We start from the raw sequence: 17,371 nt of genomic DNA, 5'->3' as shown, positions 1-17,371 counted from the left end.
AGCTTAAGAATTGGAAAATAGTGCTCAGAGAGGCAAGCTTCAAACAACCTTTTCTTCATTCAGTATAGAAAACAATCGTTGGGTTTTCAGAGCTTTGAAGAAATGTGTTAGCAGCCTCAACTGATGAATGCTTTCTTCCCCGATCCCCAGAAGGTAGGAGGAAGGTGTCTGTACCTTGAGACCTCAGGTGGAGCTGGTAATGGGTTTGGAGTTTTCACAGAAAACCTATGGGAACCATTTGGTTTCATTTTTATTTAAACATTTATACCATGCTTTTTGGGGAACTGCCTCCACAAAGGAGCTTGCAATCTCAAATAAAAGCCAACTCCATCTGAAAATAAAATATAAACAATACAAGATACAGCTAAACAATAAACCAGCATAAAATGTGAAGGACAGGGAAAAAATGTAAAGCAAAATACAGATTATAGAAACAACATGAGAACTAACTTTTTTTTTAACACTCTACAAATAAATAGGCTTATCTGGGAAGGCTTGGCAGAAAAATGATTTTCTATAAACACCAAAACCACAAGAAAGTTGGGTCTTGCTGCTCTTCTTAGGGAAGAGAAATCCAGAACTGGTGCCACAATGCTAAAAGTTTGTCTTTGAGTCACAATATGCCTTTCCTATGGCACCTGACCATTAAGCCTAAGTATTGGTCACTCCATCCCTTCATAATTTACAGCTAGGTTCTGGTCCAGCTGTGCACTGGTACTGGCTTCCCCCTCCTGCCAATTAATACAATGCAAGGGGCAGCCACATGCAGTCAAGTGGGCTATTTGGTGTTTCCTCTGAGTCTTTCCCTTGTTTGGTGTCATCTCTGCTCCTGATATCCCAGGAGAGAGAAGGGAGAGCCAGAGTTGGACTCAGGAAGGCAGCTCTGAGGTCAGCTGATTCCTGACAGTGACCCACTATGCTGAGGATGGAATGGCACATGGCAAAGGGTCCAAGCTGTCATTGAAAATGGCAGCTCCATGTCCAGTCACCTCCCATGCCCTGCTTCACAGTGTCTACTTCAGTTTGCCTTAGACTAAGTATGAGAGAAGTTCTGAGTTAGGCACATTCAGTGGCAATTGTATTCTTTTCTCGACTTCCTTTCCTGTCTCCTCCTCCTGGTCCAGCCTTGAGAAGGAGATTGTTGCATCTGCTTTTAGAATAACATAGTTTATTGTTTCACCTGACATGGAGGAACTCTAGTTAGCTGAAACTATGATTCATTAACAAATTGGAATGAAAAATCATGGAAACAAAAGCTTGTATCTCCTAATGACCATGTCAGAGGAGGAAAGGGGACAAGTGAGCAGCTGAACCTGAGGGTCACTGCTTTTTGTACTTGTAATCCTAAACCATCATTAAGTGTAGGGATGGTGAATCTGTTGCCCTCAAGATGTTGCTGGACTACAGCTCAATCATCCCTAGTATTAGCTGGGGCTGATGAAGGTTGGAGCCAAACAACAGCTGGAAGGTCACAGGTTTCCCACCTTTGTCTTAGCTCTGGGTGCAAAACAGGCCATCCTTTCTGGCTTCTTTCTTAACGTTTCCTGATACATATCCTATTTCTTGGAACATCTGCATGGTGTCACTGATCTCTCTTGAAATGCCTCTTCAAAGCCCACCTTTTCTATGAAGTCTTTGGCTAAACCTCTGTTTCTATTCATAACCAAAACAAATCCCAAGGAAACACAACTGTGTGTCCATCCTTTCCTCCTTTTATTCTGTCTTCCAATCCCAAAGGAGCCGCTAGACAACCATTCCAAGAATGATATAACAATTAAAATAATTATTTAAAACACACAAGCAGAAACAGCAGTATGAAGCATAAGAAAGATGCCAAACGGATTTTTAAATACCTAACAGAATAATAATAATAATAATAATAATAATAATAATAATAATAATAATTTATTACTTATACCCTGCCCATCTGGCTGGGTTTCCCCAGTCACTCTGGGAAGCTTCTAACAGGAAATTAAAATACATTAAAATATCAATCATTAAAAAACTTCCCTAAGCAGGGCTGCCTTCAGATGTCACCTAAACATCAGATACAGGTAGTTGTTTATTCCTTTGACATCTGATGGGAGGGCGTTCCACAGGGTGGTAGCCACTACCGAGAAGGCCCTCTGCCTGGTTCCCTGTAACTTTGCTTCTCACAGTGCAGCCAGAAGGCCCTCAGTGCTGGACCTCAGTTTCTGGGCCCAACAATGGGAATGGAGATGCTCCTTCAGGTATACTGGGCCGATGGTGTTTAGGGCTTTAAAGGTCAGCACCAACACTTTGAATTGTGCTTGGAAATGTACTGGGAGCCAATGTAGGTCTTTCAAAACCAGTGTTAAGTGGTCTTGGCCATTCCCAGTCATCAGTCCAGCTGCTGCATTCTGGATTAATTGTAGTTTCTGGGTCACCTTCAAAGGTAGCCCCACATAGACTGCGTTGCAGTAGTCCAAGCAGGAGATAACTAGAGCATGCACCACTCTGGCAAGACAGTCCATGGGCAGGTAGGGATGGAGCTGGTAGACAGCTGCCCTGGACACATAATTGACCTGTGCCTCAATGCACAGCTGTGAGTCCAAAACAACTCCCAGGCTGCGCACCTTACACAAGACCTTCGCAGCCTTCACTGGTTCTGAACTGAAAGAGAGGTAGATCTGGGTATCATCTGCATTCTGATGAACACCCAGCCCAAACCCCCTGATGATCTCTCTCAGCAGCTTCATATAGATATTAAAAAGCATGGGGGAGAGGATGGAACTCTGAGGCACCCCACAAGTGAGAGCCCAGGGGTCCGAACACTTGTCCCCCAACACCACTTTCTGATCACAGCCCAGGAAGATGGAGCAGAACCACTGTATAACAGTGCCCCCAGGTCCAGAAGGATGTTATGGTCGGTGGTGTCAAAGGCCACTGAGAGATCCAGCAGAACTAGGAAACAGCTTTCACCTTTGTCTCTAGCTCCCCAGAGATCATCGACCAGTGCGACCAAGGCAGTTTCAGTCCCATGATGAGGCCTGAATGCCCTAATTACTTCTTAAAATCAGCCATCATGTTTTAATCAGTAACGGGACCAAGTGGGTTCTTCCTTGGGAGGACTTGCTGGAAAAAATACCATGGCCCAAAGGGCATTGCCCTGCGTGCTCACCTGTCCCATCTCTGAGCATAGCGAACTCCAGAGCAAGGCCTCAGATGTTGACCTGACAATATCAGTAGGCACAGATGACACAAAATGTCTCTTCATGTATTTCCCCCCCTAAATCATTTTTACTTTGCTTAATTTTGCCTCTGTTGTCTTCCCACACTCTGACTAAATTTAGATTGTAAGGTTTTTATTGGGGGGGGGCAGGCAGCTGTCATTTGCTTTTATTACTCTGCAAAAGGCATCTACAGAAATGGTGCATGTTAAATAAAAATGAGATGATGATTGATATTATTAATAACAATAATAATTATTCCATCTCCTCTGCTGAGAGAACAGCTGTCTTCAGCTCTCCCTCAGTCATTACCTAGTGGCAGTCTCCCATCAGGCTACCTGAACTGTTTCCATCCCAGCTGGTAGTTATGAGAAGTGGAACTGTAACTGGTGTCTGAAATTGATTTTTTTTTCACTCTTCCCTTCCCATCCCCATTTTTCCTTTTATGTTGTTAAGATGATAACCCCAAGGCTGGTACTGATTTTTTATTTATTTTAAAGCTTTTATTATAAGAAACAGATAATATTCCAAAACAACATATACAGCATAAACAAATCTAAGCAGTATATATAACGGCAACATCAAATCCTGAGTTCAGGTGGGAGGATTTCTATATTTTCTCTCTCTTAACCTTAGGCTCTTTTGGGGACTATCCTTAGAAGTAGCATCTCCCAGCTCTGGACTTTTGTTACAAAATTTAATGAACCTTTTAAGAACTCCAAATCAGTGCATGCTTGCTATTGATTTTTGTAAAAAGCTCTGGGGTACTTTTTGGATGAAGAGTGGGGCAAGAATGACTGGACAGAAGAAAAGGGGGGAACTGTATGGTGTGGGCCAGAGCTACATTCACCCTTCATTAGCAGGCTGAGCCTTGGTCTTCTCCCATTGCTCCAATCTATTTCAGGCATAGAAGTTTATTTACTGTGGATCATATGCAGCGCTGACAGAAGTGAAGCATCTGACAGCAGAGCTACGCCTACACCAGTCACATATTTATGGAGGAAGCCCGTAATAGCTGGCAAAATCCTTGTTTGCTGTGTCGATTTGCACTGTCTATCCATATTTATTTCAGCCATCAGCTGCTGTTCATCACAGCGAGATAGGATGCTGTTGTCTTAATCCTGAGTCTATGGTTAATGGCCTGTGTGCATGTTTTTCTATCAAGCTTAGAAACTGAGTAAACATACATTTCTCAATTTTGGTTCTTAATCGCCCTGGTGCCCATGAATCACAAATACCCTCCATATGGGAAGAATGGTGCATGGTTCATACTATTTTTAAGAGTACTGCTTCTGCTTTAGCGCTTTCTTATGACTTTTTAGTCACCTTGCTAGGATCTCTGGCTATTCACACCTGTCTAAACAGAAGTCCTCAACTTCTGTAGTGTGCAGGTGACACCAGAAGTTATGTAAGAGCCACTCAGTGGTAGTGCAGATGAGAGGCAGGAGTGTTTTTCACTCAAAAGCTGAAAGAAAGGAACTGGATGGGAGAGAACATCTATACATCATTGCCCATGACTACATGTTGGTATTTTCTATCTCCAAGTAGCTCCCTCATATTCTTGAACCACCATTGGGAAGTGTCAGCTAGGAATGATTGGAGTGGTGTTTTTCCTGGCACAGTGGACAGCTCCCGGGTTCTGATGTTGGCAGAGTGTTTCACTTACACTAATTAGACTGGTTATGTGTTGGGTGTTGTGCTATTTTCCTCTAATCCAGGGCTGGGAGACCTTTTTCAGCTTGAGGGCCACATTAGCTTCTTGATGACCTTCTGAGGGTCACATGCCAGTGGTGAGTGGAGCCAGAGGCAAAGGTGGATGGGGCAACACATGTAAATCTTACGTTTGTACAGTAAGCTGGTTTCTACACACAATCACGTTATTGGGGGGGGGTGTAGAAGAGTCTGCTGCATCAGGCCAGTGGCCCATCTAGTCCAGCATCCCTCTTCATGTGGCCAACAAGATGTCTATGGGAAGCAGGACCTGAGCATAACAGCTCTTTCCCCTTCTGTGATTTCCAGCAACTGGTATTCAGAAGCATTTTGTCTTTGATGGTGGAGGTAGAGGCTGGTAAGGAGTCTGTTGAGCTAAGATGCCACAATTATCATTGGTTCAGGAAAAGTAGAAGCAGACCTCCTATCCCCCCCCCCACTGCCAGTGCAAAATGAGAAGTTCTGTTCCACCCTCAGCATAGGTGCCAAGTGTCTGGGGCCCTGGGTGTTCCAGACCTCCCAACATTCCACATGAAGGGGCCAGGCACCCACAAATTTTTGTGCTGGGGCTGCGTGTGCCATGGGTGTGCAAACATCAGACACCCACCCGTGGCATAACCCTCAGTAAGGTGCTAAGGAAATACAGGCCATGAGAAAAAGTAGGGGCACAATTCAAGAGCATTGGGGATATTCTGTGCATCTTGCTTCCTCATTGGACAATGAGGAGCACTGATAGTCCCTTGTCCAGGCTTTCAAATCCTGCAGTAGACCCTGCCACTGTTCCAGTTCTAAGGGGTCAGGACAGTGGTGTACAAAAATATGTGACCCTTGCTCATCTATGTCCTTTCTTGCTTAGATTGCTGCTATCTCTTTGGGTTCTCTTTTGACATTAGCAGGTGTAGTTTGATGACATTTTCACCCCATCTGTTAATCTAGGAGAGTGCTCTTTTGCTCAAGTCCTGCATCCAGGTTTCCCACAGGCATCCTGTTGGCCACTATGAAAAAAGGGTGTCAGACTAGATAGGTCATTGGCCCTTCCGGCATTCAATATTCTACCAGGACTTCCTTCCTTCCTTCCTTTTTTCCTTCCTTCCCAATAGTCATTCAGCCCCTAATCCAAGCATTAGAACACAAGAATGCATGGTAATTTGGACAAATTGGTAAACAAAGGTGTTTTTGGGAGGGGAAAAATAATTCTAAATGGAACTGTTACAAAGCTATTACGGAGGGAAAGGCAAAGAAGGGGGAGAAAGGAGTAAAACAAAACAAAACCCTGAGAATCCTTGAGTAGTCTTGAGTAGGGGTAAAAAAAACCCCCACAAAAATGGCACAGCATGGCTGTCATTTATCCCAAACTGCTTTAAATTGTTGATTGGAAGGATTTAATGAAAAATACCAAATCATAAATGAAACCATTTCATTGAAAAATGAAGAGAGAGATTGAGGGAAAGTGAGCCATTTTGTGGCAATGGCCCGTAGGTAGTAATATCCCCCCCCCCTTTTGACATTATTGATTGTATGCCGCATATTCTCCTGGCAAGAAACATAATTAACCGTTCTGTCAGGCTCACTACATGGAACCGCTTGTCAAAATTTGTCAGATTGATGTTTTTGTTGCTTAGGAGAAGCAGAAATAGAGCCGAAATAGCCAGAGACATCTTTAAAAATAAATAAATAAACAAAACAAAATAATACCTTTTGCATGCTTGGACTCCGCAAGCAAATTCTTAAAGGCGGGGGGGGGGGGGAGCATTCCATGGAGGTGTGTCTCAGTTCTTGAGGCTTGGCCTGCCAGGTGCTAATTTTTAACAGTGGCCACAATTTTTATCCATTTAATAGAAGCCCGCACCAGAAAACATAACGATGACAACTTGGATGGCTTTAAAACAGTCATTTAGAAAAATTCGTGGAGAACATAAGAAAAGCCTTGCTGAATCAGACCAGAGACCCATTTAATTCAGCATTCTGATCCCACAGTGGCTCACCAAGTGCGTGTAGGAAGCCTGCAAGCAGCACATGCTTGCAGTAGCCTTTCCATGCATGTTTCCAAGCAACTGGCACCTAGAGACTTGATGCCTCTATTACTGGAGATAGTAGCCAGTAGCTAATTCATCTTACTCCTCTTTAAACCATCCAAGTTGGTGGCCATTGCAAAAGCTTCTGGTAGTGCCTTCCATAGTTTAACTGTGGGTGAACATGAACTTCCTTTTGTCTGTCCTGGATTTTTCAATATTTGGCTTCACTCAATGGTTCTAGTACTATGAGAACAGGGTGAAGGCAGGATGACTAGTCCCTGTCCACTTACTTTAGAGTATTTCCCCATTCCCAGGGATTTGTTCATCTGCTTGGCATAGCCAAAACCATTTATTTTTCTCCCTTAATAGAGCAGTTGTTCCAGCCCGATTATCACTCTGGATTTTCTTGTCCAATATCCTTTTTTACAATATCATTTTCGAGGCACAGCATCCAGATCAGTGTGTAATATTCCAAGTGAATACACACTGTAGATTTGTGTGATGCCGTTATGATATTGGCAGTTTTATGGATAGTAAGTTCATCAATGGGTGTGAGCCATAATAGCTGGAAAGGAAACCTCCATAGGCAGAGGCAATATGTTGCTGATTAATTTGTGGTAGCGCCAAGTGTGCTGGGCTTATACATTTTTCAAAGTTTATAGCTTTTCCATGTTAAGTAATATTAAATGTTTCCTACTTTTAAGTATAAGTATTCCTTGATCAGACCCAAATCCACCCAATCCATCAGTTTTTGTATGAATGCCAAGCTAGTCTGCATATTATAAAACCATGGTGTTATTGCCGTGTGCTAACACAGCCACACATGGTGGAAGTGTTGCCAGTTCTGATGTGTCTTTGCCCAGCCTGGATTTAATCATGACCAATTCTCCCCCTGGGACACAGGTGGCGCTGTGGGTTAAAGCCTCAGCGCCTAGGACTTGCTGATCGAAAGGTCGGCGGTTCGAATCCCTGCGGCGGGGTGCGCTCCCGTTGCTCGGTCCCAGCGCCTGCCAACCTAGCAGTTCGAAAGCACCTCCAGGTGCAAGTAGATAAATAGGGACCGCTTACCAGCGGGAAGGTAAACGGCGTTTCCGTGTGCGGCTCTGGCTCGCCAGAGCAGCGATGTCACACTGGCCACGTGACCCGGAAGTGTCTCCGGACAGCGCTGGCCCCTGGCCTCTTAAGTGAGATGGGCGCACAACCCCAGAGTCTGTCAAGACTGGCCCGTACGGGCAGGGGTACCTTTACCTTTACCTAATTCTCCCCCTTGTCTCAATTTCTGTCCCTAGGGCACCTTGTTTAGGATGTCAGTCCATGCAGGGGCAGAAATTTGTCAGATCCTATCAGATTTATTTGTCGCTTCATAATGCTCAACAAAAACCTTGGTTAGTTAGCCATTTTGGGGTTATGGTCACATGTTCTTTTTGCATAAACCTGCCTTTGATCATCATGATTTGAACTGAGGAAGCAACCTAGTACTCTGTACAGTGGAAAAGTGATAGGCATCAGAGACAGTGCATGCTTTTTAACTTCCCTGATTATGCAATATGAAAATGTGGTTTATTGATATTCAGAGTATTCAGAATATGTGAAGATTTTACTTGTGTAGTCTGAGATCCCTGGCTGAGGGTGCTGTCTTGTCTAGGAAGGATATCCCCCCAGATACAATTAAACTGAATGCAAAGATCCATCCACTATGAAATGTAAGACTGTCCCAAGAGACAAGACCATGTTATTTGGTTAATGGAGTGTTTATTATCAATGTCAGAGTAATAAGCAAGAGGGCAGTTTGATACATTGCTTTTGGTACATGGAAAAACAAGGTGGGGGTTAAAGGGGGTTATGTGCAATATTGACATTCAGGTGCTTTATTTATCCCATTCCATATTTGCTTTGGGGTTTGATGCAAAGAACACACTGGGAGCCAGTGTGGTGTAGTGGTTAAGAGTGGTAGACTCGAACCGGGTTTGCGTCTCCGCTCCCCCACATGCAGCTGCTGGGTGACCTTGGGCCAGTCACACTTCTTTGAAGTCTCTCAGCCCCACTCACCTCACAGAGTGTTTGTTGTGGGGGAGGAAGGGAAAGGAGAATGTTAGCCGCTTTGAGACTCCTTAGGGTAGTGATAAAGCGGGATATCAAGTCCAAATCCAAATCCAAAAAGAAAGGAGGAAAAAATGACAAATAAGCAAATAATGCAGAATAAACAAATCACACCTAAAATTAGAGAAGAGATTAAGGCATGAGGTGGGGATGTGATATGTGTTGTTGACTTCTGTCTTGTGCTTCCTTTCTCACTTCTCTGTATTTTCACATCACTGCTGTGGTCATACATGGAAAGATAGGAATCAAACTTCTGTTCCACATTCCTAGGTTCTTTATGTGTAATAGATAGATATAAGGGATCAGTTCAAATTGAATTTATGTTTGTTTGTTTGGTTTTTTAGAGTACTTAGGGTCAGCTACCTTGTAGAGAGTTGCATTCAAAGGGGAGTATGTGTAGAATAATTACAACAGTGGCAGCAACTGATGTGGGGAAAGGTGTGACCAAAGTAATCATGACCTGCCAGCAAAATTGCACCTAAAGCAAAATCGAACTATGAAGAAAGCCAAAAGAGTTTCATGGGAAATGATTAAAATGCTTTGGGGCAAGTTCTGTACGTTGTTCATTCAAGTGGATTTTCCAGGAAGGATATGGAAATTCTCAAAACGGTCCAGATAATATCCAATTCCGCCATAACAGGATTGTTTTGCATGCATGTCTTCCTTTATGGGATTCATTCCAGAAACACTCCCTTGGTAACAAACTTCATGTAAGAAGAGGGTCTCAAGTCAAGCTTTCGGGAAGTGAAGTGAAAGGTTGAGAGATGAGCATAGGATGAAAGAGGATTAACTTGGCTCACATTAGCAACTACATTGACTCACAGTTGTACATTCTCTGTGTGTACTGAAGGGAACAAGTATATGGCTTGCTGTGTTTTTCTTGCAACATGTCCATGATGGAAGGTATTGGTTCAGAGATCTCTGTGCAGCTTGACTTGAAATTAAAGGAGGCCTGATTTTGGTCATAAATCATTCCAATACGCTGGGCTTCCACCATCTCTCATTTCTACTATGAGTGCAATGAGCCTGTTCCCTCCCTAACTTGTAGAATTAATAGGTTCTTAAATTAAGAATGGAAAGGAAGAGATGACTATATATTTGTTTGTTTTTGCATTGGAAACCTGAAAATGTGTGGGTGAGTGCCCTATAGGGATATGCAAATCCTTTCCCTTCATTTTCATGGAGTTTCTCCCCTATGGCCTGAGATATCCATGGAAACTCTACAGAGTGTCTTAGAAATCCATACTTGTGTGTAAACAGGAAGGGCTATGGGAATGCACATTGATATCTCAATGGTGCCCATTGCTTTTAGTGCACAATTGGATGCACATCTAAATGTAGATGCATTTCTTTGCTTTGAGTAAGAGGCACAATTGGATGTGAACCCCTATTCATAAATTCCTGTGTGTGCAGTTGCACATTCAACCGCTGATAATTTCCCTACCCCACAATTGTCTTCAGAAGTGGAATTACTGTGTCCAGGTTGTAAATCAGGCCTTCCAGATTACTGACAAAAGCAATAGTTAGTAAGATCTGCTCTAATTAGTTAATCTATAGTTTACCAGTGAAAACACTTGGATGTCTGTTATGGCAGGGGACACATATCACTGGCACTTGCACAAGTGGTTTCAGGTGCTTGAGAGCAGGCAAGATCATCCTTTGTCCTTTAGGTAGAATGTGACCCTGTGATCCTGGTGGCTGCCTTTGGCTCTCTGGATACGGTTGGACTCCCAACTCCCATTACTCCAGGCTCACACCACTAATGGGCAGAGATGACGGGAGTTGTAATCTAACAGCATCTGAAGGGCCACAGGTTTGACGCATCTCTGCCAGGACAATGACTTTCAAGCTTTCTACATGTATGGATCCCTTTCCACATTCTGAGGAACTCCTATGTATTACACAGAATTCTTGATCATACTCTAGCCCCATGTTTGGCTCTCTCTTTCATTTGTTTGTCTTTTGCGTGGAAAATCAACTGGAGGGATTAGCCTAATCATTGGGACAGGGAATGAATGCCATCAAATAAAGACAAATGGCTTCAAAAACCTACACAAAGCCTTTGCCTTAGTGTGTCATAACAATATAATTTGAAGTTGGCTAAGCTTTGTGTGGCCCAGAGCACCGTGTCTGCCTCCTGGGAGCAGAGATTTAAAGGACAACCATCCGTGTAGTGCTCCTAAGCTCAGCCTGGCAGACAGCACTGCCCTTTAACTGATTCCATATAAGGCAGTGCAGCAGAATTTTGCTTCGCTTCCGCACCGAGCTAATTTTCCTTCTTGATTAATGAGGTTATTTAAGATATCAATTATTATTCTGCCAATATAAAATAATGTCACTCTACAAATCTCATTGTAATGGCTTGTAGTATTAAAAATTCAAAGTAACAACTAGGGGGCAAAAAAAAAAAAAAACTTTGAGAAAAATGGAAGTCATCAAAACTTACAGTGAAAACTTTTGGCTGTGCTACAAAAGGCTACTCCCGACACAAGGTTTTCCTCAATTTCACCACTGGTGGCCAGTGCATTGGCAATCTGTGTGCCATCTCTTTATGGAGGGAAGCAGAGTTGCATTTAAAGCAGGGATGGGGAGCCTTTTTCAGCCAAAGGGACACATTCCCTTTTCTACAGCCTTCCAAGGAACACATGAGCAGGGTTAGAAGCAAAAGCAGGTAGAACAATCAATGTCAATTTTACTTTTGCACAGTAGGCTGGTTCACGCTCATCACATACTTCTTTTTGCTCTCCATAGGGACAAGCAAATTACATAATCAGAGTCCAATATATCATTCTGACCAGGCAAAAATAAAAATACACGAGAAAAGCACGAGAGGGGAAGCAGTGGGGCCTGGAGCAGGGGTGGACTTTGGAATTTCAAATTTCAGCAGCACCCTGTGCAAAGGCAAAATTTGGTGCCTCCCCTTCTGCCTCTCACCTTCTGTTCTGTTTAATTCACTACATCATAGTTGTGACTCCCTTAGGCACTCCTAGACTTAGCACCCAGTGTAGCAGAACCAGATGGGGAACTGTGACCCTCCAGATGTCCTGTCACCTCTGGCACTTGGTTGTTGCTGGCTAGGAGTCAGAGTCCCACAACCACAGGTTCCCCATCTTTGGGAGAAAGCTTTGAAGGCATCCAGTGCCCTCGGAGTATCACTTTGAGTGCAGCTGTACAGGCCCAGTCTCTATTAGGCTACAACAACACCCATATGATGGCTAGAGCTGGATCTGCAGTCCTACAGCTCCGCCAGGGCCAAGTTACTTGAAGAATCAATATGGGCTGGCTGGCTCTAGATAACTCTATATAACCTATGCTCCAAATCATTTTAGTCTGAGTAACTCATCTTTATGCATAGTAGTAGCAATCTCCTGCTGCCTTCCCTTCCCTCATACCTGTTATCCAGCCTATATCTGACGTCATTCCTGCCTCCAGCTCTTTAGCTTTTGTTTAACCAGCCATCAGCCTGTCTTTTGACTACATTTTCTGTAAATGGCTCTGACCCAGCGGCTTTTCTCCTCATCCCCATTTTTTTCTGGGTGCAGATCTTCAGCTTCTAACAAACTAATATTGGATAACACTGTTTCCAATATGCACCCTGCCCCTTGGGAAATGGGAGGGTAACATCCCACCGGATGGGATTGTCTGGCCAAGAGAGTCTCTTGTAGGGGTAGGCTTTGTCCTACACTCAGATTTTGTGTGTAAGTGTGTGGGCTTTTCAAAACAGGTCCCTGAGAAAGCAACAAGACATATCTCTGCCAATTAGCTCTTGGTCTAAGTTCATGGTGCTGATTTTGCTCTATGAAGCTGTAAATGGCTTGGGGCTGGATCACCTGAAAGGTCATCTCACCCCTTATATACCCAATTCATCACTGTGCTCTGCAGGCGAAGACCTCTCCTAGATTCCATTTAACCAGGAGCTCTGTTCTGCACCATGCAGGAACCAAACCTTTATTGCACCAACCCTTTGGGATTCCCTCCTTTAAAATATTAGGTGTTGCCTCTGTTTTCTTTTTGGCACCTTCTGTAGACCTTCCAACAAAATGTTTAGGTAGAGCTCTTTCCCAGCCTGTGTCTATATTGGGATTATTTTAAATATGTTTTTTATTGTTGTATTGCTTGTTATTTGCTGTCCTGGACTCCTTTGGGAGGAAGAGTGGGAAATAAGTTTCATAATTATCATAACATAGTATAATACATACAAGACAAAGGTAGATAATATAATATTATATAAATATTTGCTTGGCTATAGGCAGATTTGAAGAGCTGCCCTGGGGAGATGGGAATGAGTCCAATGGTCTTAGTCCAATGGGCCTCTGAGGGGTGCTGGGTTTTGCTCTTGCTCCCAGTTTTACTGTGGTCAGCTGTACTTCTAAGCCAACAATGGAGAAAAGGGGACATGACATGATGACTGGAACAGTAACCAAAAACAAACACACCAAGGTACAAGTGGTTTTTCAGGGGAAATTACAGCTCCCTTTCCAAAGCACATCTTTCATCCTGAAGACTGAAATGGGCAAACATTTGGCACAGCCATAGTTCTGCTGTATGCAGTTCACAGATAGTGAGACGTGAATTGCAAATTAATGAAGGAAAAACTCAGAAAATTTATTTTGCTGTTCATTTCTGGAAAGGATCTCTGGTTAGTCTTCATTACTGAATGAATGCTGAGAGGTCTGCTGCCTAATTAATATGTGGATTATAAATGTTTCAAAACATTTAGTATCTGTTTTGCTTCTCTTTAAAAAGATGTTTTCTTCCAACTTTGCAGTTTTTCCTAAAGTAGGTAGCCTTGTTCTGCTTTCCCCCACAAGACCCCATATCATATTAACTGCATATGGTTAAAAGCAAGAGAAAAGCTAATTTGATGGGGAAATTCTCATTAATAGGCGACATTTAAATTTGGTGCGAGTAAATGCACTGGACTATGAGGTAGAGTAATTTAATGCCAGGTTAAATGGTGCATTCCACTGGATTTTCATCAGAGGAAGTTGGAAAAGTTTGGAGAGAGTTCCCTGGCCTTCTGGCTTTTAATAGGTTAGTCACCAGGAGCAGTAACTGTTTGTTGTTGATTGAACTGATGATGAGAACCATATCAGAAAAAGGGGTAATGGATTCTGTGTTATCACAGAGAAGTTTTAGACTTAGAGGAAGGAAAAGGGGGCACTTATGCCTATATTATATTTTGTGATATGACAGGATATCTCTCTATATTAAATACAGGAGAAGTGTTTCTGGGAAACTTTGCTAGACTTAATTAGAACTCTTGATTTCCCTTGGAATTATCCAGACACATAATATAAGAGAGAACCTTCAAATATGTCTCATATTTAACTATAGACATAATTCAGTAATATTTTTTTTAAAAAAATTACTCCTGGATTTTTTTAATAGCTGTAACAAAACTCCCTCAAAATTTCTCAACTGTTTTGCTTCAAGCAGAACCCACAGGTTTGCTTCAATTTCCACTTTAGGCAAAACCTTAATTGCCTTCTACCATGATGCCTTCTTCACCAACAGTACAGAACAATGTCTGTGTGTGTGTGTAACATCTTTATTGAAAGTTCAGAATGTACATAGTTATATGTGCACTAAACATGGTAAGCTGTAAATAAAAGAGAGAGAAAGAAAAAGAGAAACAGCACCCGTATAGAAGGAAAAATAAAGGGGGGGACCCACAACTATATACTTTACAAAGTTGTTATTGTACTTCACCAGATTACAGTTTTTGTAAGAATAGACAAATATAATAATGGAAGTTAAACAGACCACAGCCGTTGCACAGAGATCAAACCAATGGCACAAGAGAATGCCAGCCAGGCACCTGAACTGCCACACTCTGACCAGATGGCTGCCTAAACACCTCCACCAGACCTGCTCAACTGTGGCATCAAGTTTGGAATGGGTGAGATGGACTTTACCTGAAAGTTTTTGCAAAACTCTTACAATGCGCTGCAGAGCTGGGTGCATTGGAGACTTGGGGTGCATTGGAGACAGAGAAGTAAGCTTTCTTTGCTGCTGCATAGCAAACATGACTATGTGCTCTGTTCTGTCACACTCACCATGAGATTTGAACCGCTTGTGCTGTAGCTGTCTGCTATATAGTCCAATTGGCATTTGTCCACAGACAGCTTTCCAGGTCATGTGGCCAGCATGACCAAACTGCTTCTGATGCAACGGAACACTGTGATGGAAGCCAGAGTGCTTGGAAATGCCATTTACCTTCCCGCCACAGCAGTACCTATTTATCTACTTGCACTGGTGTGCTTTCGAACTGCCACGTTGGCAGAAGCTGGAACAGAGCAATGGGAGGCTCACTCCATTGCGGGGAATTGAACCACTGACCTTCTTGAGCTTGGTGGTTTAGACCACAGTGCCACCCGCTCCCCTAAGAGCTTGATATTGGGAACTGGGCTTTAGGCAGCCTTAACAGAACCTGTCAGGGAGTACTCTAGTTTAGGAAGGTCATGTGTACCCCAAAATCCAACTTTGGTACAATGGAGACTTTGTTACAATACAGCAAACTTTTATTAAGTGTAAATGGCAGCAAGTGAGAAGTCTGGGGTGCTGTGGTATTCGCAGGCACTGCCTTGCCAACTGCAGACATATATGATATATATTGCATTGCCAGGGTGGTGCTCGTGGGCACACCTGTGACCTCAGAGGCCTTCTCTGGAGCCACAGCCCCCTGCTGAATTAGGCTTGAAATATGCAGCAGGTTGTGGTGTGTACTTGATTGTGGGGGAGGACATAACAGTTTCTGTGGTTTGTATATGTGCCCATGGGCCTAAAATAGTTGACAAACCCTGGACTATATGACTACGGGAATATAACTTTAAATGAGAGCTATGGTTCTGAAGCTGTATTCAAAATGAGAGAGCTAACTTTTTAAAAAAAGAAAAAAGAAAACACCACACAATTTAAACAGCAGAACAAAATATAATAGAAAAAACAACAATAGCAGAAAAAAAATAAACTCCTCTTCTCCCAGGCCTTTGACTAATTAGCAATCTACAGCTTTTCAAACTGAGGAGGGGGGGGGGGTTTGCTTTGTTTGCTATTATGTTATGTATTTTTGTGTTTCATACTGCAAACCACCCTGTGATCCTTGAATGCAGGGTGGTGTATAAATGTAATAAACCAACCAACAAACCTAGGGAACTGCTTTATTCTAGGTAGGCGGTGAACAGAACAAGTAATTCTGTCCTTTGTCAGTCTCACTGATGCTTAACCTCAATTTGTGTGGACTTTTTGAAGGAACACATTAAAAGTGTGGACATAAATTGCCTGTACAGCTCCTTTTACATAAAAACACACAAATTTCAGTTTTTTGTGTGCATCTTTTATTTAGCATGGGGTGCACACATTTTTCACACTGAAGCTGCATCATGAAATATGCTGAAGAGGGTTATCCGACCAAGAGTCGTGTTCCAGTCCAGAAAGAAGTTTGGTAGCATTGTGTTGGGTCAGCCTACTGGGAAAAGTGGACCAAATGAATTTTTCCCTTGTCCCTACATCTGAGTCTGATTATGGGTCCTTTTATCCTGGTGTTGCCTACACTGGCTGGCAGAGTCTTCAGTGCCTTCCTCCAGCCTTGCTTCATGAGTTGCTGTGGACTGGACCTGGAAACCTCTGTGTTCAAAGCTCTGCCACTGAGGTATTGCCTCTTTCCAGTGTTTTTATGTAGTATAATTTTAGGTGTTAAGCTGATGAAAGCAAAGAGAGAGAGAGAGAGAGAGAGAGAGAGAGCACTTTAAATTAAAATCCACATTTAAAGCTTTTTTAAAAAATAAATTGCCTTAGCCAGGTGAGAGGCAATAGGATTGGAAGATAAAACTGTAATTGTTCGTCAAAAATGTACATCAGCTATTTCCCAGCTGTGTCAATAGAACAGCTGGGAATTAATACCTGGGATATCGTAATGCCAGTTCAGAAATGATTGCTGAACAAACCTGTGTTAATAAAATTAACAATTGCCATCTAGCTGTGGAAGAAAAGTTATTCAGGGATGGAACCTAGGAGGGCTGCAGAATGTCACCAGCTATTATCTTTAATTCACATATCGAGTCAGCCTTTGTCAAGCTCATTGAGCCTGCCCTATGAGTTACTTTGACGGCAAAGACATAAGTGTTGCTTTTTTTATCAGTGTGAATGAACATATGAAGCTGCCGTAATTGTCAACCTTTTTGTTCATCTACTATAGCTCTTGGGTAGGCAATCTTTTTTTCATTCTGAGAGGTAGATCCCCTTCTGGGCCTCTTTCTGGGGCCAAATGCCAGTGGGGGGGGGGAGGGCAAGGGCAAAAGTGGATGGAACAATAAATGTAAATTTTGCCTTGTTTCTACACACACTTGCACA

At 42.8% G+C, this 17,371-nt stretch overlaps 1 protein-coding gene across 3 annotated transcripts in view; it reads left to right on the top strand.

Moving 5' to 3' along the window:
- The window catches only part of CSMD2 (CUB and Sushi multiple domains 2), a 489,690-nt gene that overhangs the window by 82,333 nt on the left and 389,986 nt on the right, over positions 1 to 17,371 (top strand). The gene's annotated exons all lie outside the window — the stretch shown is intronic.

The sequence above is a fragment of the Podarcis melisellensis genome (assembly GCF_964234715.1).
Source record: "Podarcis melisellensis genome assembly, chromosome: 8".
Classification (NCBI taxonomy): Eukaryota; Metazoa; Chordata; class Lepidosauria; order Squamata; family Lacertidae; genus Podarcis; species Podarcis melisellensis.
This window is presented reverse-complemented; position numbering and strand designations above follow the sequence as displayed.